At 36.1% G+C, this 27,842-nt stretch overlaps 1 long non-coding RNA gene across 1 annotated transcript; it reads right to left on the bottom strand.

Moving 5' to 3' along the window:
• On the bottom strand, window positions 1–27,841 carry LOC127850911 (uncharacterized). The gene is made up of 2 exons (XR_008035557.1): window positions 27,277–27,841; window positions 1–1,211 (listed from the first exon to the last, which is right to left on the bottom strand). It is a non-coding gene; the product is annotated as an uncharacterized LOC127850911 (long non-coding RNA).
• Between the last annotated feature and the right edge of the window lies 1 nt (window position 27,842).

The raw sequence follows: 27,842 nt of genomic DNA, 5'->3' as shown, positions 1-27,842 counted from the left end.
TGTTATTTTATTTTTAATGTATCCAACACAAACACAATGCAAGATTACCACCAAATCTATCTTAAATAAGTTTATCTATGATTATTATTATTTTACGAGAAAACAAGCAAAGAAAAATATTATATGAACATTCAAAAAGAAAATTTAAAAATATTAATAATAATAATGATAATAATCTTCAACTAATTAATTTGGTTTGTAAAACTAGCAAATCCAGATAAGAATAAAAGTTAAATCAAAAGTGTACTTCATATGTTAATACTTAACCTTCTTTAAAAGAGAATTATAGCGATTTCATAGTTAACTTTTACACGTACTTCTGAATCAAACGTTACAGACGCTGTCTATGACGGATATATCGGTATATTTATTAATGTGTGAATTTATATCTGCTATGATTATTTAAAACGATTTTCTTGAACAAAAAAACAATGTCTTACAAAAAGAAGACATTTGATCATTATAAATAAACATAAAATTGAATGTAAAATTCAGTATACTGTAAAGGCAAGAGTAAAAGAGGTACTAAATGTGACAATATTGAAGCATTACAGAAGTTAATGTTACGATGTACGTGTTATTTCTGTTTACCAGATCTTTTTCCCAGCTTTTTCGAACACATATTACTTCAAAATATTAACAAATTGTATACTTTATAATGAAGCATGACCGCTCCTCATGGATTGCACATAACTTACTTTTAACTCAATAAAGTACGAAATATTCGATACCATCGATGTTCCTACTCCTATAAGGTTTAATTTGGAATTTCGACGCGGGGTTCCACTTTTTTATTTTCTCACTACAAATGCGATTTTTTAAAGGCGGCGTGTTATGGGGAAACCATGTGTCTGTAGCTCAAATATAAATGTCATATTTATTGCTAAAATGACAAAAATTGCATATTTCAGATGTAAAGGTGCGTTACTTCTAATCTAATGATATGTCTACCGAGTGTGATATGGTTCCTGCCAATTTTAAAACATGTCTGCAATTAAGGGGTGAAGTTTTCTTATGTGGCAAGGGTTAACCCTCTACAAATCACAATGTCGACCCATGCATAATGATAGCCACTCACAAGATTAAAGTTATTGCGTTAGTATAAAAATTTCGGCTGAGTTCGAAAATGACTGTCGTTTGTCTAAAACAGGGCTGCGAGGTATAAGGACAGTTTTCCTCATAAGTCTATTGTGTAACATTGTTATTAATACCTGCTATTAACAGTTAAACTATGTGGCGTTTGAAGTCAGCGCCTTCGGGGCCCTACTGGTGATGTTGTCAAAACATTACTTAATCGAATGTAAGGTCATTGACAAATGATTATAAGGATACCTAAGTGCTTATTGTAAGAATGTTTTATACAGCGATCACACTGTGTTCATCAGTTGGTTCATCCGGAAACATTGTCGAGCTTATTTTATGTGGTAACATTATACATGCTGCTCATTTTGATTGTCAAAACTAGTTGATGTCTTTTCTAAAATAACATGGTTATTTTAAGGTTGCAAAATAAATGGATATTTATCGAAACACTATTCCCGCTGTATAATTTAACAAACTGTTTTCAGTACGGCCGTCTGCATAACCTTAAGTATACAATACAAGACTTATCATCTATAGCTTTGCACGAGATTATTGTTTTCATACATGCAGATTGCAAGTACCAAGTCTTTATATAAAACAGTATACATAAACAACTAAATTATCGTGCACGTAGCCCTGATACACGCGCGAAATAATCTATTTGATTCATTATCACATAAGCATTCTGTAAAAAATATCAACCAGTTGATTAGCAGAACTGACTTTTAAGAACATTCGTTGCGCAACCTGTTCCAACAGATCGCACCGGCGGCTGCCTATCTTCTCCAGGATGGAATCCGAGTCACCCACCTCCCCATTCTTCTCTCTAATTACCGCGTATCGGTTCGCGTACTCCAGCTCCAACATCTCTAGCTCCATCATTTTCTTGCTGAACCACATCATCGGCTCTGGGGACGCGACAATCGCCTTTCTTATCTTCTCCAGTCTCAAGATTACATTGGGCCCTTCCTTTAGCATGTCCGTGATATCTGCTACCCATTTCTGTTGCTGGTAATCATGCATACCACAGGCTTCCATAAGATTTCTTTCCGGAATCATGTAATAGCAAAGTCGTTTTTTCTCAATAGCAGTCCTAAGTTTTTTCAGTCCGTAAAAATGCAACCAGTAAAGTAAGCTGCGTGAATGAAACTCTGTCTGTGGAGTATTTTCAGCTTGCCATAATATGATGTTTTTCAACACGTACGATGTTATTTCTTTATTATTTGGTTTTATTATATCTCTGAGGATCATATTAAGAATGACATATACTTTTGCTTGTGTGTCGTTAAGGTTGTTTACAAGTTCTGCCTCTCCGGTGTTGAAACAAATCCTCCACTCCATGTGCTTGTAATCGCGTCCCTTAAACCCTACCGGAGTAACCACGGCTCCATATGATACTACTTTCTGAACTATAGTTGGTGATGGCGTCTGTCAGCCCATCTCTGTAGGATGCTGGGGCAGTAACAACGTAGTGCGATTACCTTGTCAACATGTACTACACCTCTAAATGTATCAGGCATCGACGGCCCGGCTCGTTCATGACGCTCCACATCTGCAATATGTGTTAATGTAGCCGAATATTCATCTAGCAATAAGCTACTACTTAATAGAACGCCCTCATATCCATTATCACACAGAGCCTTGGTAATTATTGGGTCACGATCATGAGCAGCTGGTCTCTCTTGCAACAGTCTGCAGTGCCCTGGATATACATGTGTATCCATCGTATCCATCCTAAACACATCTATGTCGTATGAAAAAGTGAGCAGATTGATATCAGCTTCCACACAGAGGACATTCGGCACCACAAATAATACGTCCCAGTCGCTTTCCAAATTGCAGGTCAGTCCCTCTGCCTTGCTCCCAGCTGTGATTTGAAATGCGTTTATTTCATCATTCAAATATGGTGCATTCATCAGCCTGTCAAACTCCCTGTACTTCTCAACGCGCCACCGTCTCATCATCTCGCCGTACCCAAGCCGGGTCATTAAAGTACAGATCTCCATGGACACGTTTTCAAGATGATTCTATGAACAAAACAATACAATTTTTAAGTCAGTTTAAAATACGCAATTGTATTTGATTTAAATTACAAACACATACAAAAAATACAATTTGGTTTACATATGTTTTCAAATAAAGTTTAAATTGTGTTTTTTAATTTCATGGAAAGAAAGTTTATTGAAAACTTTGAAATAATTAATTATCTTCGATTACTATTACTATTATTATTATCTATTTTCTGCTCGCTTTGTGCCTGCTTTCCATTCATAGGGACATGGACATAAACATTTGAAATGTTGTACGTGAGTTTGCTTGGAAGCATCCTAGGCGGATGGATCTTCCTGACATCATGTCTAAGTTGTAGATTGTAACCAGACATAGTACGAAGAGTTATATGAATTATCTAAGTGATCATTTCTGAGAAAGTACAAATATCATAACATTAGTTGAATAGTTGTAAGAACATACTTGTGCATATATTTTGTTGTATTGTTTTTGTTACAAAAATGACATAATATTTGATAGAACTTAAAATGAAGAGTGTTGCTTAAACTGTTATTTTTGTAATTTGTAAAAAGGTTTATCAATGACTTTGCCTTATTTGACAGTTTTTGAACCACAAGACTCAACAATGTATACATAATACGATTACAACAAAGTTTGATAAATATCCACTCATCCAACAGGATGACCTTGTAGGATATCCAACAAAGTTAAATAGGAGGTCCACCCATCTAACACTGTTCAACAATTTCTGGATAAAGATTATGTCTCCCACCACTTTAGTGGTTTGAGAGACTTTTGATTTAACCCTGTGTGTCTGTCTGTGTGTCTGTCACACTTGATGTCTGAACTCAAGTTCTTGTTTGTTTTACATGCACTTTTATCATGCAAAAATGATAATTAGACAGCAGGAAATTGCATCATTTCAAAGTGCCATTAAAAAAAATCGACAGCAGGAGGGGACCCCCCTCCAGCACCCTCCCTAGTTGACCCCCCCCCCCTCTGAATAATTTCTGCGTAGGCCTCTGTATTATAGTGATGACTGCACAGGCTGCTGTACCTACAAATGCTTTCAGTCTCAGACTTACCCGAGAGTGACGACTGTACATGCTGCTGTGCCTGCAAACGCTTCTAGTCTCTGACTTACCCGAGAGTGATGACTGCACAGGCTGCTGTGCCTGCAAATGCTTCTAGTCTCAGACTTACCCGAGAGTGACGACTGTACAGGCTGCTGTGTCTACAAATGCTTCCAGTCTCTGACTTACCCGAGAGTGACGACTGTACTGGCCGCTGTGCCTACAAATGCTTCTAGTCACTGACTTACCCGAGAGTGACGACTGTACAGGCTGCTGTGTCTACAAATGATTCTAGTCACTGACTTACCCAAGAGTGACGACTGTGCATGCTGCTGTGCCTTCAAATGCTTACAGTCTCAGACTTACCCGAGGGTGACGACTGTACAGGCTGCTGTATCCAGACTCTGACTCGGTACATCCGACGCCTCTTTCTGCCATTTGTAAAATGCTGGAAGTATATATAAGTTTTAATTGTCAAAGATGTGATTAGATTAAAAAAGGCAAAATGAATGGTAATAATATATATTATTGTTTTAATGTGTTTTTTTCAGAGTTTACGTTCTTATAAACTCTCATAAAACATCAGCATAACAGCAAGTTTGATCCTTTAATCCTAATGTCGCATAACATCTTATGAAGCACTTAATAATATATATGCACATGAACATAACATTTACAAGTCATTTTACGGTGATGTTTTGAAGCGTGTCCGCAAATTAAAATATGTTAAACCAAGTGTTCATATTAAACTTTTCAATTTAATTAACTTGTTTTTATCAAAAGGATACGATGCTTATGTACTTAAAAACACGTGTTTGATGGTTTTCGATTCACTATATCTTTCTTCCCTTAAAATTTGGAATCATTAGTGATATTATAGGCATTTTTCACTGTTGAATAAAATTGTGTCATTGTGTCGTATGAACAAATCTGCATGAATACTACATTATAGGCATTTTTCACTGTTGAATAAAATTGTGTCATTGTGTCGTATGAACAAATCTGCATGTAAACTACATTTGGACTCAATTCGTACATCAAATCATTTCTGTCTTCAGTTGTCAAAACACCTATATACTGTTTAATTCCAATAATGTCGCTTTAATGGAATTACCATTTTTATTCATTTGCTTCTTAATATTATATCACCTAAACTTGTTTTATTAGTAGCACAGCCCCATTAATATTTTTATTTAGTCCTGCCCTTGGAATTTGTTCACGTCATTATGTCATTATGGATTTTTGTGACGTCATACGACCGACTTTCCCAGTTGTAATCTACATGCATAGGTCATTGGGTTTATAACGTTCCATTTTATTTATATTTTCTCTCTGATAGGCGTTTCTTGTTTGATTTAATTATTTTTAATTTGTTTAGCAGTCACATAAACAACCAAGCTATGTAATATGGAATTTTTACACCCATTATTGCTGCTTCTTCCTGTATTTGCGCGATGATTATCGGAGATATTAACTATATGATTCTATATTCTCAAATCTTTTCTATAAAGAAGGAATGTAGTTGACAATTGTTTATAGTTTTATTTGATCGTTCGTCAAAAAGTTGTAATTCTGTTACTCTTGTATCTTCAATGCAATTGAGTAATTAAATAGTAATTAAATTGAATGCATTTTAATTCCCTTTTATTATTGTTTAATTTGAGTTACAATCCTATGACGTTAAATTTTATTTACACTTAAATGTATTATGAATATTGCTGGTCCAAGTGTGAGGTTGAGCGCTCTATAACCAGGTTTAAACCCCCAATGCTTTGCATTGACCGTTCCAAGGCGGTGACCCCAGCTTTATTCATATTTTGTGTTTATGTTGGTTTGTATTGTGCTGTATTGTGCTGTTTTGTACTGTTTGGGCAATGGGTCACTTGCCTTAAATAAAGGACCAACTAATTGTTTTTAATGAAAATTCAATACTGCTCCAGCAGCTGGAGTTTCACTTCTTTATATTATATACTACTCTGTACACGACTTGAAAACTAGGTTAGTTTCAACTTTAACTGTTATATAATGGTGTTTCATCAAACGAGTCAAGACAATGAAGTCCTGTTCGTATCAATGAACCTGGTAATTATTGGTGTAACCATTTACGAATGCCCGAGCTTCGTTATTGATTGTTAAAATCACTAGATGACGCTGTGAGAATCTGCTGGACATCTAAATAAGAACTATATTGTTCATATGCGGACATGGATAAGCTTGGATAAGTCAAGATGTTGCAGTTGGTGATGCAAATTATTTAAATAATCTTTTAAGAAACGCGTAATTGATTGCCGCACGCAAAAATGGGCCGACGACGTTTTAAACTCGAGTCGATGTCATCATCATAAACATACAAAAGCCTACATAACACAGAAATGTACTTATCTATTGATTAAGCACCAACTAAAAGATTGCGCGATTGTAAATTCCGAGCCTCAATCACAATTTACAAATCAAACTGGGGAGACGCAATAATGTACAAAAAGAAAACAGAATATGCAACAATTGTTCTGCAAACTAAGTTCGATATCTGGATTGCGAATAGCATGCTTATGTGCGTGTGTGTGAATATGTTTAAACCAACTATGCCAAGATCTAAAAAATATAAATAACTGAATAATGTACATTCTATATTTACACAACCCTTTTGTATTTTTATAAGCATGTTCTAGACATATATAACTTTCCTCCAAATACACGAAAAGCTGAACAAATAATAAGACACAATTGTTAACAAAAGCATAAGAGTAATAAAATTATGTATACGTAGTACAATATAGTGCACTTCTTTAGCGATTAGCACAGCAAACATTGACATGATACACAGAGTAAACTTAGCGATCAGCACAGTAAACATTGACATGATACACAGAGTAAACTTAGCGATCAGCACAATAAACATTGACATGATACACAGAGTTAAACTTAGAGATCAGCACAGTAAACATTGACATGATACACAGAGTAAACTTAGCGATCAGCACAGTAAATATTGACATGATACACAGAGTAAACTTAGCGATCAGCACAGTAAATATTGACATGATACACAGAGTAAACTTAGCGATCAGCACAGTAAACATTGGCATGATACACAGAGTAAACTTAGCGATCAGTACAGTAAACATTGACATGATACACAGAGTAAACTTAGCGATCAGCACAGTAAACATTGACATGATACACAGAGTAAACTTAGCGATCAGCACAGTAAACATTGACATGATACACAGAGTAAACTTAGCGGTCAGCACAGTAAACATTGACATGATACACAGAGTAAACTTAGCGATCAGCACAGTAAACATTGAAATGATACACAGAGTAAACTTAGCGATCAGCACAGTAAACATTGGCATGATACACAGAGTAAACTTAGCGATCAGCACAGTAAACATTGACATGATACACAGAGTAAACTTAGCGATCAGCACAGTAAACATTGACATGATACACAGAGTAAACTTATATGTGAATAATGATTTATAGGCATGGAAATAAATTGATATTGTTAATGAAAATAAACCGTCTAGAGGTCATTGAAATAGGAAAAAAAAAGTACGCACGTGGTATTCATAAACATTAAACATATAATATCAAAGTGCACCAATATATACAGGAATCAGTAAATACGCATAACGCATATACACGTATTCTCAATCAAATGCTGATCAAAACATACGCGAAAACAATCTGGCATTCTAGGAACGAAAACAAAATTTTATAATACCTTGACAACTATGTTATGATCTAATAATAATGTTAATGTATAATTATTTTGGGCCGTAGGCCTTTGTTTACAAATTAACTTAACTTGACTTGACTAGTTTGAGGGTAATGTAGTTTGTATCAATATTAAAATGTTTTGCACTTTCGATTTCAAGGTCCATTTGACTATAGTGTATCTGACATAGTTTTTATATTTAATACATGTGTAATCAAATACATGATACGACCAAATAAATTTTATAAAAGTTCCCATTCAGCTTGGACAAACGGCACATAGAAGGATATGTTGTTTATTATTCATTATTAAAATGCATGCACTTTCGATTTCAAAAACCTTCGAACAAAGTAGTTAAGTTATGCGATGGGTTAGCAATATACTGCGCAGTTGATATAAGTCAATGGTTATTTCATATAAAATAACACATTTCTAAATACGATAATAAAGGTAAGAGATAACATTTAATCTACTTACGAAACAAATGTACACGAATGAAAATTCCCCCGATAAATATTATAACCTCGTTTACCTACTTCCGTCCGTTATGAAGTTATCTAGATCTAGTCATTCTATAAATAGAAATTACGTCAAGAATTTCAGTGACAAATTATTAATAATTGAACGCTGTAAATATTAAGTTTACGTTTTAAGTGAAGAGCTATTAGCCAAAACGTGGATTTAAAAGTGTCAAACTACGACAAATCGCGTATATAAACACTGCGGGGAATCTTAATGATCAGTTGTATTTGTGTGAGAATAATGAAAAGCCAGACACATGAAAGTCTGTATTGTATACAAGGCAAGACATCAGCTCCGTTTGTACTTATATAACAAAGTTAAATAGCGTTAATATTTTATCACTGCGGGGAATCACGTGATCACAAAAGTACATCGTACGCACAAAATGGCGGAAAAAGCTCTCGCTTAATGACGAAAATCAAGGTATTCTCATATTTTATACTATTGATACAATTTAGAAGGATGGGAGAGTCCACTAGGCATAAATCATTCTATACATAGATGGTGACGTCACTACGTTATTGTCAGTAAGACCGGTGTGTACACAATGGGCATAAATGGGTTAATTAATAACCGATATTGTTTATGGAACCATTTCCAGGGGAAATAAGCCAGGGGAACATAATGCTTTCATATTGTTTGTCATTGATCTGCGTGGTAATGAATTTCTCTTTTGTCGTTGCTGTCATAATGTTGGTCATTATATTTATGTGTTCATCAATCATAAGAACTCCATACGTTTGTATATACATACTTTTATTGCGTGTTACTGGTTCGATGGCTACATGTGAAGTAAAGCAAACTTACAATATAAAAATCAGCATCCAATATATCAAGGGAAGTAACTAGAAATGTAAGCGGACCTGCGACAAGCAACACTCGAGACGGCAAATGGCGATCGGATAAAAACAGAGATCAATTCGTGGTAAACACCGTGACAGAGGATGTTTAAATCAAAGTAGAAGCAAGTTCAGATGGGCTTCTATAAATTAATGATATTTTGTGGATGTATACGAACTATGAATTGAAATGGTAAGCTGTACTGTATAATGTATTAGGCCAGCATTTTTATTTTATTTGTTTTACGGGAAATTTTTCAAAAAATTTGAGTCGGGGGGGGGGGATAAATAAAAATAATAAAAAAAGCATGAAAAGTGAGCAGTCTACCAACAAAATAAAAATAAAACTGTATAAACCGATAATTTTTTTATTTTTGAAAATTTAAAATTCAGCCAATTTAACCTTATGTATACTTGCATTAACCTTTAAGTGTTTTATATATCATTCTCATTACACTGTTGTAGAAGCTTTTTATAATAATAGTAAAAATATTTTTATATATATCTATAGGTAAAAGCACCTTTCACATGTATTATACTATATTGCTTCAATAGAGACTATTAAACACGCCAGGTGTGTAACTAGTGTATTATAGTGATCGTTAAACTTTTGTTGAGTGTATATCATATGTATGTTTAGAACAAATATAGCATGCATTTTACTAAAATAAAAAAGACTTTAAAACTTTTTACATTGTTTAATACCTTTAAATAACAACCAACTTTGTAACGTTCATCCATGGGTGGAATATGCACACTAAAAATATTCTTTAATATACAACAGACTTTCTTTATATCATGATACTTTGTATCAATCATGAGAAAAAATGAGCCACGTAACAGGAATTTGGACCTTAAGGCGATTGCGACCATTTTGGCTCCAAAAGAGCAGTCTGATCAGGATCCAAAATGTTCAACATAATTGTCATTCAGTCAGTACTTCTAAAGATGTTAAGCGAACACTTTGGATCCTGATCAGACTGCGCTTGAATTGATCTTGATCCAAACTTTGTGCAGTGAAAGTTCTAGTACATAAAATGTGAATATTTCATTTAAGAAACCGAGAGTTATAGACTTATAAAAACATGTGCTGCATTTCATGTTTAAATTCAGAGAGAGTTATATTGTTTATATATGTAAAGTGAACACAAGGGGCATGATTACAATATTTGGTGTGTAACATCGTTATAAGGTTCTCTTTGAAGTTTGTTAAAATCCTGCAGAAAATTTGTCCTCCCTAGTGGTTACAGTTTTGCTTATAAATATAAATAATATACTCATTCTCTGAAACCGCAAGGCCCATTGGTTTCTTACGTTGCATGCCAACCAAATAGTGGTTCTTTGCTAAGTTTCCTCAAAGCATGTCTCCGTGGTCAAAACTGTTTGCGCTTCAGGGTTCAACTGATTTATATACATTAATGTATTAGATAATCCCTAACAACACAGAAACCGCAAGGGCCATGGGTTCAATATTTGGTGTGTAACATGTAAGTGTTTTCTTCTTCTAGGTGTTATCAAATCATACATTTGGAGTAAAAAATAACCCGTCCTTGGCTTGTTTCACATGATTAATATTTACTTATATAATAAAGAGCTTAAACAATCTAATTCTCTCAAAACGCATGGGTTAGGTGATGATTATTTTGTATGTGACATTGTATGGTTGTAATCTTCGTAGTTTTTGTATCATGTCAATTGGCTTCACATTAGCCCCAACAAAATATTGAGGTAAAAGACACAATTTACCTAGAAACCTAGATTTATTTAATTGAACATTTTATATACATGTAGCAAGGATTTAAATTGTTCTAGTAGAATTACTCTGGTGACTGTATATAATTTACTCGCAATATTAATATAGAAAACAACTTTTGAACTATGTAATTGTATATTTTTAAAATAGTATTATATTTTAATCATTTCGTAAAAGACTCACAGTATTGTCAAAATAAAATGGTGCAAACATTTGCACATATTATTTTGTTCCTCTCTTATTCACAGTTAAAGTTCAAATAAAATTTTCTATGGAGTGTGTTGTCTGTATTATTTTAAGGAGAAACAGCAATGGCATTTGTGTGGATATATAACAAACAAAGAGAGCTATATAAATGTGCAGATAATAATAACCCTTGGAACAAATACATAAAGCCAATTGAGCACATTTACTGAGGTGTGATAAATTTACTTGCATTCATTGCAGTACAAATCCTGCAGTATGAAAACATTATGTACAGTTGATAGAACATCATATTTCGGCTAAATAACAACACATTTTTGAAAAATATATTAAGATGTATTTCTGATTTACAAAACTGATCAAATAATTAAGAAATAAATTCCATTTACTTTTTCATGACATTTTGAAAGTCAAACTTTTGTTTTGTCTGTAGAAATTCAATAAAATGAACTGATCCAAACAAAGGGACGTAACCTGGTCAAAAGGTACCGGAAAAATTGTTAAAATATTGATCAATACATACAGTTATAGTTATACAGTTTAATATATGAAAAATAGTTTTGCTTTAAGTTAATGAAGAATAATAAGCATGTTAATTTGATACTGTGTCAAGAAAACTAATTAAAACTTTCTTATAACTTTGACGGACATACGAACATCCGGACCCAATGTTATTTTCTTCAGAAGCTGTGTTGCATACTTTTTTTCTAAATAAAATATACATATGGGTGGGTGGGGAATTGGATTATTGATGCAAGTACCTGTGGTTCAGTCCTCATGTTCATTATAAAGAAACGTAAAGTAGTACTTCTTGGACATTTTCGGGATGTTGATTTTTATCTATAAAAAATATTACAGTATCTACATTTTAATAAATACGCATATTTATTAAACCCACCCAAAACTATTTAACACGCCGAAAGTTATTGATGGTGACACCGCTGCATCATCTGCAAAAACTCTAATTATTTTAAATTTCGTACCACATAATATGGGAATGATGTCAACGTGGTGTTCTGAAGATTAACTTTTCTAATTGAAATTGTTTCAGCTCCGTTTTTAATTAATTTGATTTTAAAATATGCTACATTTGTCTCGTTGTTGTTAATGTCCGCCATTTCGGAAATGCAATATAAAAATCATTTGTTAAATACTCATCGATTGGCTAATAGCGTGTGGTATTGGCTGCAATTGCCAATGAAAATCGCTGAAGCTTTACAAGTCGACTTGGCACAACGAAACAACCCGTATTATAAACAAATTTTGAACAACACATTCGGCAATCTGCGTCATTTTTTTTTCTAGTTTTGGATAAAATACCAGGTCGGCGGGTGAAATGTTAATAAAAAAAAGAAAGTGACTTTTATTTTTATTTGTATTTGTCGAAAAATAGGGTCGGGCGCTCACGTAAAACAAATAATATAAAATGCTGGCCTTACCGGTATTTATTTTATGCTTTCCGGTGGTTTAAATCTGATATTTCACTGTTTTAAACAGTGAAAAATAACTGAAAAATAATGATAATGCAAACAATCTTTTATCCCATTTTTACAGCGAAATCGGTTGATTAAAGCCCCGTTTATTAAATTTCAACTATAATCAACGGCAAGGCTATAATCAATGGCACGAAATAACGTCATCAACTGCCGAACCGGGACTACTTTTTCCCACGCACCTCGTCACCTGAATTTGCCAAGTGCATCAGTAATAAAAACAATCTCAAAAGTTTGTCAATCTTAATGACCTTAAAAGAAAGGAAAGTAGCAAAAAACGTGTGTTTTTTGTCATTTATTGTCATTAAAACCTAGGTTCTGTTGTTGTTGCTCCCCTTTGAAGAAGTCAGTTCGAGTTGCTCCCCTTTGACCGTAGAAAACAATCGTCTGGACCAAGAAATCCTGTGTTAATTTACAAGCTGTACTCGGATATGCGTCCATCTGATTTTTCTTCAAAGCATCTTTTCTACCTGGCAATACGCACAAATGAAACTGCATCCCGGTGATTCTTGCGTCAACAATTGGGTGTCAACAAGTTAGGTCTGATGCTGAAGGCCATGGCAAAAGACGCCGGCTTTCTCAAGCACACGAGAATAACGAACCACTCAGTTCGCAAATTCCTGGTCCAAAAACTTCGAAATGCAAACATTCCACCCACTGAAACCATGGCCATAACAGGGCACAAAAATGTCCAGTCCATAACCAATTATTCCAACATATCTGTTGAACAGCAGCAAAAGTGTTCATTCTTGCTCAGTCCAGTAAATGTAACAATCCAACAGATTCCTCTTGTTCGCCTTCACGCACCGAAAATATGGCCGAAATGCAGCCTAGACAACCACTGTCTACCGTCGAACAAGTTGATCTTGATGTTTGCCCCACCCAGTCACTTCACCAGCAAATGTCTTTCTCTAGTTCGAACAACTTTGCCTCTCAATTCTTTGGTGCCACTTTCAACATTCAAAATGTTAATGTATATAATTAGCTTAAATCCAAGTAATCTTTGTTATTTTGTCACGAAATAACCATATATTATAACAAAGAAGCAAATAGTGTGCACCTCGTGATCGACTCGATAGTTTGAGATCGAAAGTGAATTGTGTGTGATGTTAGGCTACGTTGTAAACAAATGTAGTTCCTTGTATATAACAACTTAATGTCACATTGATATCATAAAACGTAAAGATTTGCAATTCAGTATGATTTAATTTGTAATTAATAACGCTCGACACTTTGTTACAGAACGATATTCTGATTAATAAAATGATTATTTGATCAGCGGTTATTTTTGGAACGCGGAGTAATACACTGACCTTGGTTACACTACAATCATTATCAAAGTACGACAAACACTCATGAAAACTTATTTTTGTTTAAATAAAAAAAGTTTACTGAATAAAAAGTGGGATAAATAGAATAATAGGTCAGTGTTGATTATAGATCAGGTTTATCATGCTCGGCACGAAAACGAAAAAGCACTCGCCAAGGCTCGTGCTTTTTGTTTTCTAAGCCTCGCATGATAAACCTGATCTATAATCAACACTAACCTATTATTCTCTATTTATCCCACTTTTACAGCGAATTCGGTTGATTAAAGCCCCGTTGATTAAATATCATCTATAATCAACGGCAGGAAATGACGTCAATATTTCGACAAAATGACGTCATAAATCCAGCGAAATTATCCAGTCAAACTAATTTTGTTTAAACAAAAAGGTTTACAAAATAAAAAGTGGGATACATAGAATAATAGATTAGTGTTGATTATAGATCAGGTTTATCATGCTCGGCACGAAAACGAAAAAGCACTCGCCAAGGCTCGTGCTTTTTGTTTTCTAAGCCTCGCATTGTAAACCTGATCTATAATCAACACTATTACCTATTAATCTCTATTTATATTTACTGTGAAATGACGTCATTTTTTCGACGAAATGAAATAAACGATTAAAAAAGCATAAATAAATAAAAAAATTGTTGGATTCGATGGAATATCGATTTTAATTCACTCGTGATCATTAAAAAATATATTTTCACGAGTGGCGCAATATTATTTATATGATCACTCGTGAAATAAAATCGACATGCCATCGAATCCAACAAAAATCCGTTCTATACTCTATAAAGATGTGTTTTAGTTATTAAAGTTATTATTTAGTTATTATAAAAAAGGCCATCGTTTATAAAAATAGGATTGATGTATACTATTGAAGTGCCAAACATTTTTTGTTATGGTTGACACTTAGAGTTAACAAAACCAAGTTTGAAAGCTCTTAAGACAGATAATGCAAGGGAAGTGCGCAATACAAATAAAGATATATGTACATGAATACAATACGCGTATAAACGAAATACATAAGTACATAACTGTATTTGGTACATATTGCGTGAAATCGAGTACCAAATCAGTTGCAGAAACACAAACTTCATAAATGAGTCTCGCCCTTAGAAAACTGGTGTTTAATGCATGTGCTTAAAGTATCACCCAACATTGGCACGTGCACAGGCTTATCAGGGACGACACTTTCCGCTGTATCCGCTGAAGCAAGTCTCTTCTTAGCGAACATCCATTTTAGGCGGAACGTGTATTCCCTGACAAGGCTATGCAGACTGCACAGGCTTATCTTCAACGACACATTTTGCACATGCATTAGTTTCCTCAAAGCGAGGCAGATTTTGTATCACTTTACTCGTACAGCCGTGTATAACTACATAGCCTTACAATACACGTTTCAAAACATACCCTCCAGTTAAACCAGCGCAATTGAACCAACATGTATGTATGTTTTTACAAATTTTATAGCTTTATAGTGTTTTTTACCAAAATTTACATACTAAACGGACCATACGCGCATGCCTAGACAGTCGGCGTACGCTGCATTTTAATGGTGCAACTAGATTTCGCATTTTACATTATATTGCATTTAACATACATTTACTTATTTTATGCACATTAAGTCTCCTTTCAGTTACCAATAATTAAACAGGCAACACTAACTCATGTTGGAACTACTTTCCGTAATTGCTTTACTTTTGCTTAAAGGGATCTTTTCACGCTTTAGTAAATTGACAAAATTGAAAAAAGTTGTTTCAGATTCGCAAATTTTCGTTTTAGTTATGATATTTGTGAGGAAACAGTAATACTGAACATTTACCATGGTCTAATATAGCCATTATATGCATCTTTTGACGATTTGAAAACCTAAAAATTATAAAGCGTTGCAACGCGAAACGATTGAATAATTTGGAGAGTTTTGTTTTTGTCGTTAAATTTTGTGAAACTACGAAGATTGCTTATATAAGGTATAAAATACTTCTAGTATATGTACTCGGCGGAATAGCTCAGTAGGCTAAAGCGTTTTTACTTCAGGACTCTGGCAGGACTCCAGGGGTCACTGGTTCGAAACCTAGTCCGGGCAATGTTGTTTTCCTTTTTTTAATTTTATTCTTGATTTTTTACTGGAGCTTTTACGATCCAATGTTTACATTTATCGATATAAAGCATTAAATGAATAAGTTAAAAAATGCCAAAATCTGTGAAAAGTTCCACTTTCATTTCTAATTTCTAATTTACGTTGATACATTTCCAATTAGATTGTAAGTGATGCATATTATCTCCAAATTGACTACTTATGTTACATGTCTCAAATAAGTAGTAAAGACTACTGCTGAATTCATTTTATATGAGCCTGGCTCTGTGAAAAGGGGGTTTAATACATGTGCGTAAAGTGTCGTCCCAGACTGTGGAATCTACACTAGCTGATCAGGGATGACACTTTCCGCTTTTATATTTTGCTTAAAACAATTCTTAACAAAAATACTGTTAAAGTGGAAAGTGTCTTTCCTGATAAGCCTGTGTAGACTGCGCAAGCAAATCTGTGACAACACTTCCCCCATGCATTAAACCCCCTTTTCACAGAGCTGGTCTCATATTATTGAGATACATTCACTTACCAATGCACCAATACTTTGTGTTTTCAGTTTGGGCAACATGTGCTGAAGAAGACCAAGAAAATGCCACTGCTGTTCCATTAGCGCCGAAACAGTGCCAGTCCACTCAGTGAGCGGAACCAGTGAGACATCGGGGGCTGAACAAGTGAGCCACGTTCTAGGAAAAAAAGGGCTTAATGCGTGATTGTTTAGTTTCGTCCATGATTAGCCTGTGCAGCCTGCACTTTATTCTTTTATGGAATTGTTTGTTTAAGGAAGTCTCTTCCTAGCAAAAATCCAGTCTAGGTGAAAAGTGTCCCCCCTGGGACAACACTACACGCAGGCATTAAGCCCTGGGACAACACTACACGCAGGCATTAAGTGTCCCCCCTGGGACAACACTACACGCAGGCATTAAGCCCTGGGACAACACTACACGCAGGCATTAAGTGTCCTCCCTGGGACAACACTACACGCAGGCATTAAGTGTCCTCCCTGGGACAACACTACACGCAGGCATTAAGTGTCCTCCCTGGGACAACACTACACGCAGGCATTAAGTGTCCTCCCTGGGACAACACTACACGCAGGCATTAAGCCTCCCTGGGACAACACTACACGCAGGCATTAAGCCTCCCTGGGACAACACTACACGCAGGCATTAAGCCTCCCTGGGACAACACTTCACGCAGGCATTAAGTGTCCCCCCCTGGGACAACACTACACGCAGGCATGAAGTGTCCTTCCTGGGACAACACTACACGCAGGCATTAAGTGTCCTCCCTGGGACAACACTACACGCAGGCATTAAGCCCTGGGACAACACTACACGCAGGCATTAAGCCCTGATTTACCACCTGGGACAACACTACACGCAGGCATTAAGTGTCATCCCTGGGACAACACTACACGCAGGCATTAAGCCCTGGGACAACACTTCACGCAGGCATTAAGCCCTGGGACAACACTACACGCAGGCATTAAGCCCTGGGACAACACTACACGCAGGCATTAAGCCCTGGGACAACACTACACGCAGGCATTAAGCCCTGGGACAACACTACACGCAGGCATTAAACCCTTGGACAACACTACACGCAGGCATTAAGCCCTGGGACAACACTACACGCAGGCATTAAGCCCTGGGACAACACTACACGCAGGCATTAAGTGTCCTCCCTGGGACAACACTACACGCAGGCATTAAGCCCTGGGACAACACTACACGCAGGCATTAAGTGTCCTCCCTGGGACAACACTACACGCAGGCATTAAGTGTCCTCCCTGGGACAACACTACACGCAGGCATTAAGTGTCCTCCCTGGGACAACACTACACGCAGGCATTAAGTGTCCTCCCTGGGACAACACTACACGCAGGCATTAAGTGTCCTCCCTGGGACAACACTACACGCAGGCATTAAGTGTCCTCCCTGGGACAACACTACACCCAGGCATTAAGCCTCCCTGGGACAACACTACACGCAGGCATTAAGCCTCCCTGGGACAACACTACACGCAGGCATTAAGCCTCCCTGGGACAACACTACACGCAGGCATTAAGTGTCCTCCCTGAGACAACACTACACGCAGGCATTAAGTGTCCTCCCTGGGACAACACTACACGCAGGCATTAAGCCCTGGGACAACACTACACGCAGGCATTAAGCCCTGATTTACCACCTGGGACAACACTACACGCAGGCATTAAGTGTCCTCCCTGGGACAACACTTCACGCAGGCATTAAGCCCTGGGACAACACTACACGCAGGCATTTAGCCCTGGGACAACACTACACGCAGGCATTAAGCCCTGGGACAACACTACACGCAGGCATTAAGCCCTGGGACAACACTACACGCAGGCATTAAGCCCTGGGACAACACTACACGCAGGTATTAAACCCTTGGACAACACTACGCGCAGGCATTAAGCCCTGGGACAACACTACACGCAGGCATTAAGCCCTGGGACAACACTACACGCAGGCATTAAGCCCTGGGACAACACTACACGCAGGCATTAAGTGTCCTCCCTGGAATAACACAACACGCAGGCATTACGTGTCCTCCCTGGGACAACACTACACGCAGGCATTAAGTGTTTTCCCTGGGACAACACTACACGCAGGCATTAAGCCCTGGGACAACACTACACGCAGGCATTAAGTGTCCTCCCTGGGACAACACTACACGCAGGCATTACGTTTCCTCCCTGGGACAACACTACACGCAGGCATTAAGCCCTGATCTAGCAGAGCGTGGCTCAAGTGATATACTCAAACCTGTGATCTGGCGTATTCCTCTACATAACCTGTTGGCTGGAGAATCTGTGTACCTAGGGAGAAAGCCCAGGTCTGTAGGTCGAGAGCTGTCAGCCAAACTAGCCATACAACCCCCTCTGTTTGGGTTGCAACCATGGTTATTACCTTGAATGCTAAAACAAAAACCATTTCTTTGTTGTTTTTCCAAATGTTTGCACTTCTTTTTCCCTGTCTGTGTCTAAATGCGTTAACTGACACATTATATCTTATTTCTCTTTAATTCGCTGATTCTATTCAATTGTTTAGTTAAGTTTCCAATAACGGAAATATGTACACTGTTCTTTGTCAGTTTTCTCGTTTGTTTAATTATTTTTTTACAGGCATACGTTTGTGTTAGGAAAAGTGCTTACTTGGTAACCTTGATATTTGTATTATCAATAATTAAACTGTTTAATAATGTTCATTAATAAAAAATAATATATTTCTGTTTTTGAACTTAACACAAATTGTTAGTAAGATTTTGATTGATCTAGGTACAAAATTGATTTAACACTCATTTTAGTCATTTAACATCCTTTTCAATTATTTGGACATTTTAGTCATATATCTTGTGATATACCTGTTTGAAAAAATATAAACACTACAGATGTGTGCATGTTTGAAAATGGATTCATGTTGGGTCTTGTGATATTTGATGCGTTTTTATGTATTATTATTATTTGTACCATAGTTCCTTGCTCTTATGCAAACTGTATAATTGTATCAAAGCCTGTGTATAAATAAACGTTACATTCATTGCCATTGCTCTTTCCTGTTTCAGTTAGAGCAGGCATTGCTCAAATAAGAGTTTGCTTGAAATGGTAAGGCTTCGACATACACAAACAACATTTCACTTCATCATTCTTACATTATATGTGAGGCAGTTTTGCCACTCTTAAAATTAAGAGTATATTCAACGAAATTTACTTAACTTACAGACACTGCTGAATAGGAGGAAATATATATAAGCCGTGTTCTGTGATAACAGGGTTGTATGCACGTGCGTTAAGTGATGTCCAATATAAGCCGTGTTCTGGGATAACAGGACTGTATGCACGTGCGCTAAGCGATGTCCAATATAAGCCGTGTTCTGGGATAACAGGACTGTATGCACGTGCGTTAAGTGATGTCCAATATAAGCCGTGTTCTGGGATAACAGGACTGTATGCACGTGCGTTAATTGATATTCAATATAAGCCGTGTTCTGGGATGACAGGACTGTATGCACGTGCGTTAAGTGATGTCCAATATAAGCCTGTGCAGTCCGCATAGGCTTATCAGGGACGACACTTTCCGCCTAGACTAGATTCTCGCTAAGAAGAGGCGTCCTTTTAATGAAAAATAATCTAAACGCAGAAAGAGTCATTCTTGATCAGCGTGTGCGAACTGCACATGAATTAAGCCCCATTTTCACAGAGCGTTTCTCATACATATTAATTTTGAGATAAATTTAACACCACGGTAACATATATATAGGCTTCGGTTAGCGGTACATCTTTTTCGGCGTAGCTGTCTGATCCAGGTTTTAACCTTAATTGACCTCTAAAAACAGCTGGAAAAAAAATGTTGAAATTTCCCGCCAGTACTTCCGAATGAATAACTGGAATTTTCGCATTTGTAAGAAAACAACATAAACTAAGCAAAATAGAAAACGTTGCATTGACCTTCGAAAATGTTAAATTTTCATATGAGTAACTGGTTGACCTTTTTTAATGCGCAGAATAGTGTTAAGGATGTGTACGCCGTTGGGAATTCCCCGCTACTTTTTAAATTTGTTCATACCATACATATGTGGTAGACCCATTTTTTGGTTTTGCAACTTATATGGGTGAACGTATTGGTATCGGCTTTGTACTCGAAATAAGTTCCGGTAAAATTGTAAATATCGGAGCCTAATTTGGTTACACTGCCAGATCGCAAATGTATTAAGGTCTTCTAAGAAACGTTTTAAATCTAAATTTGAAACAAGGCGTACTTACGGACCATATACCGATGTTGATCTGCCACCACCGTCAGACACGGAAACTTTTTGAGTGGCTGAAACAGTTTTAAATTAATATCTGGAGCGCTGAAGTTCTGCGAAGGACGAGAAGAATGATAAATAGCGTGAGACGCTACAAATTCATCCCCAAACTTGTTTTCACAAATACAAGCCTTCATTAGGACGTGTACATTCGCTGAGTAGGTTCTCTTATTATGTTGTAAACTTAGTTCGCCCTTGTTTGATTATGCATGTATGTAGGACTAGGAATTGTTCCGAAAAAAAAGATCCTCGATATTAGTCATAACTCTTTGGTCTTATTGGTTTAAGTGACGATAGTTTTTACAAAGCAAACAATTGACATCAACACATATCTTATTTAAAAGATATTTTTTGTTTAAGCTTTTGGGCGCGTATGGTCTTTTATCCAAACGGTAAGTCATAACTAGGCGGCAGGTCGCACACATTTTGTACGACCAGTTTCAGTTGCTACGGGCAGTTCTTACCAGGCATTCTATTTGTGCCATATTAGTCGATGGTAAATCTCTTGTTTTGCATACAACCAAACAATTTTTATTTGTCAACCTGTATATTTGTACATGCCCACCATCGTATTATTGCATTTTATTTCAACTAATTCTGAATTACGACGATTTTACCAGTTAATATTATTAATGCATGTACAAATAGCATTTATAGTTCAGATTGCGGTGTGCTTGTTGACCCTTATTACCAGCATTTTGATTTTGTTTTTATTCGGAGTAGCAGTCTTACGCAGGTTTTGACTTGTGTAGACCTATGTTTCCAATTAAGTTTTGAGAAAATTTCCCGTTAATAGGCTCGAATAAATAAATGTCTGTTTTATTTTCGTATTGCTTACAAATAGGATGTTCAAGCGTAAAGGATGTTCAGTTTCGGAAAATCCCTTTTTTGTGCAGACATTCATACGACAAGGTTGGTTCTGAGACGTTTACTAGTAACGTGTCGATATCGGCTTTGTGCTACGCATAATTTTGTCGCTGTGTATATCATTACTCTTGTATTTGTGTGTTTTTTCCTTTTAAAACCTTAGTGTGATCACGGAGTATATATTGATAGGAGATGAATCGAGTATTTGACCCTATCAATAAAGCTAATAATTAATGAAGCTTAATAAATTAAGAATTTCGGCTCTTGTTTATAACACAGAAAGGGTGTTAATTTTATGACGAGACCACGTATATAGCGGACCCTCTTGATATTTTTCGGCTTTGCATACTTCAAATAAAATGGATGTCAAAAACATTCATCGTTTGTTGTTAATTATCAAAAAGGTAATTATGTATAATTATATATGAAAGGTTATTTACCTTAAATAATCAATTAATTAAAATTATTTTAAGATTCTTGAAAATCACGGTCGGTGTTACGCAGGTCATTTCGTATTTTGACATCAGTGCATCATGTCCAACTATTCAAAATCGGATTTTTTTCACTGGGACGATGACGACTTAGAGGGTATTAAGTTATCCATTTAACAAGTTCCCAAGTTATGGTATATTCAAACAGAAAAAGCTGCGCAGGCAAATATTAATTTAATAAGAATTTATCGTTTATAACCGTCCTATAAAAACGATATTGATTTTTGGTTGGAAATACTGAAATCACTTTAGGTTAACTCGTGATGTTAAACAGACACACCGAAACACAAAGACTGGATCAATTTTCGATAAATAGCGACACTATGGAAATAACTGTTAAATGTTGTTTTAAAATAGCACCTGTGCTAAGAACCACATTTTACTATGCGAACTCGCAGGTACATTGTATTAATAGGAAGATTTCTAGATACGTAGATTGTTATCGTGTTATTTATTTTCAGAAACATAAGCACGTATCATATGAGTATACTTGCTTCGCTCTCGAAAAACGGGGCTTAACGCATGTGCGTTAAGTGTCGTCCCACATAGTGTTCGCACAGGCTAATCAGGGACGACACTTTCCGTTTCTATAATTTCCGCTTCTATATAATTTTACGTTTCGATGAAGTCTCGTCTTATCGAAAATCCAGTTAAGACGGATAGTTATGTCCCTGATTATCATAATTTACGCACAAGTATTTAGCCCCGTTTTCCTAGAGCGAGGCTTATATGAAGTGATAACGTGATGCATTTAGCACCGTTTTCCTACAATGATGCTCATATGAAGTGATCACGTGACATGTATTTAGCCCCGTTTTCCTAGAGCGAAGCTCATACGAAGTGATCATGTGACATGCATTTAGCCCCGTTTTCCTAGAGTTAGGCTCATATGCAGTGATAACGTGATGCATTTAGCCCCATTTTCCTACAATGATGCTCATACGAAGTGATCACGTGACGTGTATTTAGCCCCGTTTGCCTAGAGTGAGGCTCATATGAAGTGATCACGTGCGGATTTTATGATAAGTTTGTAGCAAACTCATCGACATTTACGCTAGAATATTATTACAAAATCCAAGACTGACCTTATAGCTGTAGCATCCGTACATCTCCAGTCTGAACGCATGCTTGTATGACGTATTCCACGTCAGGGGTACACACGGACGTAACGTGCCGTAATCACGCTCGGTAACGTTTCCATATGAGTTCCCCCATCCGTGTTACCGCTCAGCATCTAGAAAAAAGGTTATAGTAAGAAACATTTAAATATTGAATCAAGGTATTGTAAAACGTAAATTTAAGAACCTAGAACTGCTTCTGTCGTGTCTGAAATACACTCTGCGTGCAGATTTTCCAGACAGCATATTCACTTCAATTTAAACAATGGTTTCAGTAAAATGCATGGGTCATTCCTCTGTAGTTTTGCCTTTTTACCTCATACTATATGCAATGGACAAAATTTGAGCATTAATATTCACAAGTGTTACTACGGTAACCGTGGATTTATGAAAACAGTATTTCTGGCTAGTGAGCACTGCGCATCCCATATTTAAATAGTTCTACCTATGACATGATACCAGTATATTCTTTACAACTGCGTTTGATGTTAAACCTTACATTCAGTTTCGATCGTATATCCTAAGAGCATTTTCAGTCGTACCTGTGTATTTCCGGTATAGTCTGTGTAGTTGTTGAAGTGGTTCCCGTCTAGACTGTTCTGCATGCAGAAGTACTGAGTGAAGTAGTTGACGTCTGCGTACTGCACACCGACTGCGAACACATCCGTCTCGTTGCATACATTAACCTCAATCTTGTTGAAACTTTGTCAGAATGTTTATCTGGACGATATCTTGAAAGAATTCGAATCAGTGGCACATGCGTCAAAAATTAGATCACCGGGCTAAATCTTAGAAAACCTTCTTTACCAGTCTATAAACACATCATTTAAGACTCAATTGTCATGAAACTTGGTCAGAATATTTATATTGAAAATATCTAGGCCGAGTTCGAATTTGGGTTATGTGCGTCGAAAGCCAGGTCAAATCTTAGAAAAGCCTTGTTACCATTTAAAGGGGTCTTTTCACAGATTTTGGCATATTTTGAAGTTTGTCAATAAATGCTTTATATTGATAAATGTAAACACTGGATCTTAAAAGCTCCAGTAAAAAATCAAGAATAAAATTAAAAAAAGGAAAAATAAGTAGCCGGTACCAGGGCTCGAACCAGTAACCCCCGGAGTCCAGGAGTTAGTCTGAAGTAAAAACGCGTATTTTATACTTTATATAAGCAATCTTCGTAGTTTCGTAAATTTAAAGGACAACAACAGAACCCTCCAAATTATTCAATCGTCTCGCGTTGCAACGCTTTATATTTTTTAGGTTTTTAAATGGTCAAAAGATACATATAATGGCTATAAATGTTCAGTCATACTGTGTCCTCACAAATATCATAACTAAAACGAAAATTTGCGAATCAGAAACAACTTTTTTCAATTTTGTCAATTTACCAAACCGTGAAAAGATCCCTTTAAGAGGCCACGTCTATAACTTTATATTGATAAAACTTGGTCAGATTGACTATCTGCGCGATGTCTAAGCCAAGTCTGGACCAAGTGCGTCATATTGATTTAAAAAAAACGTGTTACCACTCTTTATGATATTTGTTCAGAATGCGTATGTTTGTGTTTATAAATACAATAATCCATCGATAATAGTTTATAAAGTTGTGATCTATAACAATATCCTTTTGTATGCCCTATCTATATAAAATACTAATAGTAATACTATAACTATAACTTTTACTATTAATAATATCTTTATTTTCTCCAGGTAACACTTTAAGACAAAACATTTAACATTTATAACAAAGTGTAAATAAAATCTATCAAACTGTTATTTTATTTTTAATGTATCCAACATAAACACAATGCAAGATTACCACCAAATCTATCTTATATAAGTTTATCTATGATTTTTATTATTTTACGAGAAACAAGCAAAGAAAAATAATATATGAACATTCAAAAAGAAAATTTAAAAATATTAATTATAATAATGATAATAATCTTCAACCAATTAATTTGGTTTATAAAACTAACATAAATCCAGACAAGGGCTGTTTGTAAAACATGCATGCCCCCCATATGGGCTGTCCGTTGTAGTGGCTGCCATTGTGTGAATACGATTTTTGTCACTGTGACCTTGACTTTTGACCTAGTGACCTGAAAATCAATAGGGGTCATCTGCAGGTAACGATCAATGTACCTATGAAGTGTCATGGTCCTAGGCAAAAGCGTTCTTGAGTTATCATCCGAAAATAATTTTACTATTTCGGGTCACCGTGACCTTGACCTTTGACCTTGTGACCTCAAAATCAATAGGGGTAATCTGCAAGTCATAATCAATCTACCTTTGAAGTTTCATGATCCTAGGCGTATGCGTTCTTGAGTTATCATCCGAAAACCATTTTACTATTTCGGGTCACTGTGACCTTGACCTTTGACCTAGTGACCTCAAAATCAATAGGGGTCATCTGCGAATCATGATCAATCTACCCATGAAGTTTCATGATCCTAGGCGTATGCGTTCTTGAGTTATCATCCGGAAACCATTTTACTATTTCGGGTCACCGTGACCTTGACCTTTGACCTAGTGACCTCAAAATCAATAGGACTCATTTGCAAGTCATGATCAATCTACCCATGAAGTTTCATGATCCTAGGCGTATGCGTTCTTGAGTTATCATTCAAAAACCATTTTACTATGTCTGGTCACCGTGACCTTCACCTTTGACCTAGTGACCTCAAAATCAATAGGGGTCATCTGCGGGTCATGATCAATGTACCTATGAAGTTTCATGATCCTAGGCCCAAGCGTTCTTGAGTTATCGTCTGACAACAACCTGGTGGACGGACCGACAGACCGACCGACCGACATGAGCAAAGCAATATACCCCCTCTTCTTCGAAGGGGGGCATAATAAGAATAAAAGTTAAATCAAAAGTGTACTTCATATGTTAAAACTTAACCTTCTTTAAAAGAGAATTATAGCGATTTCACAGTTTACCTTTTACACGTACTTCTGAATTAAACGCAACAGATGCTGTGACGGATATATCGGTATATTTATTAATGTGTGAATTTATATCTGCTAAGATTATTTAAAACGATTTTCTTGAATAAAAAAACAATGTCTTAGAAAAAGAAGACATATGATCATTATAAATAAACATAAAATTGAATGTTATATTCAGTATACTGTAAAGGCAAGAGTAAAAGAGGTACTAAATGTGACAATATTGAAGCATTACAGAAGGTAATGTTACGATGTACGTGTTATTTCTGTTAACCAGATCTTTTCCCCAGCTTTTCGAACACATATTACTTCAAAATATTAACAAATGGTATACTTTATAATGAAGCATGACCGCTCCTCATGGATTGCACATAATTTACTTTTAACTCAATAAAGTAGGAAATATTCGATACCATTGATTTTCCTTCTCCTATAAGGTTTAATTTGGAATTTCGACATGGCGATCCACTTTTTTATTTTCTCACTACAAATGCGACTTTTTAAAGGCGGCGTGTTATGGGGAAACCATGTGTCTGTAGCTCAAATATAAATGTAATATTTATTGCTAAAATGACAAAATTTGCATATTTCAGATGTAAAGGTGCGTCACTTCTAATCTAATGATATGTCTACCGAGTGTGATATGGTTCCTGCCAATTTTAAAACATGTCTGCAATTAGGGGGGGGGGGGGGAAGTTTTCTTATGTGGCAAGGGTTAACCCTCTACAAATCACAATGTCGACCCATGCATAATGATAGTTGCTCACAACATTTAAGTAATTGCGTTAGTATTACATTTCGGCTGAGTTCGAAAATGACGTTGTTTGTCTAAAAACATGGCTGCAATTAGGACAGTTTTCCTCATAAGTCTATTGTGTTACATTGTTATTAATACCTGCTATTAACAGTTAAATTATGTGGCGTCTAAAGTCAGCGCCTTCGGGGCCCTACTGGTGATGTTGTCAGAACATTACTAAATCGAATGAAAGGTCACAGACAAATGATTATAAGGACACCTAAGTGCTTATTGTGAGAATGTTTTATACAGCGATCACACTGTGTTCATCAGTTGGTTCATCCGGAAACATCGTCTAGCTTATTTTGTGTGGTAACATTATACATGCTGCACATTTTGATTGTCAAAACTAGTTGATGTCTTTTCTAAAATAACATGGTTATTTTAAGGTTGCAAAATAAATGGATATTTATCAAAACACTATTCCCGCTGTATATCTTAACAAACTGTTTTTAGTACGGCCGTCTGCATAACCTTAAGTATACAATACAAGACTTATCATCTATAGCTTTGCACGAGATTATTGTTTTCATACATACAGATTGCAAGTACCGAGTCTTTATATAAAACAGTTTACCTAAACAACTAAATTATCGTGCACGTAGCCCTGATATACGGGCGGAATAATCGATTTGATTCATTATCACATAAGTATTCTGTTGTGA

The sequence above is a fragment of the Dreissena polymorpha genome, chromosome 11 (genome assembly GCF_020536995.1).
Source record: "Dreissena polymorpha isolate Duluth1 chromosome 11, UMN_Dpol_1.0, whole genome shotgun sequence".
Lineage (NCBI taxonomy): Eukaryota > Metazoa > Mollusca > Bivalvia > Myida > Dreissenidae > Dreissena > Dreissena polymorpha.
This window is presented reverse-complemented; position numbering and strand designations above follow the sequence as displayed.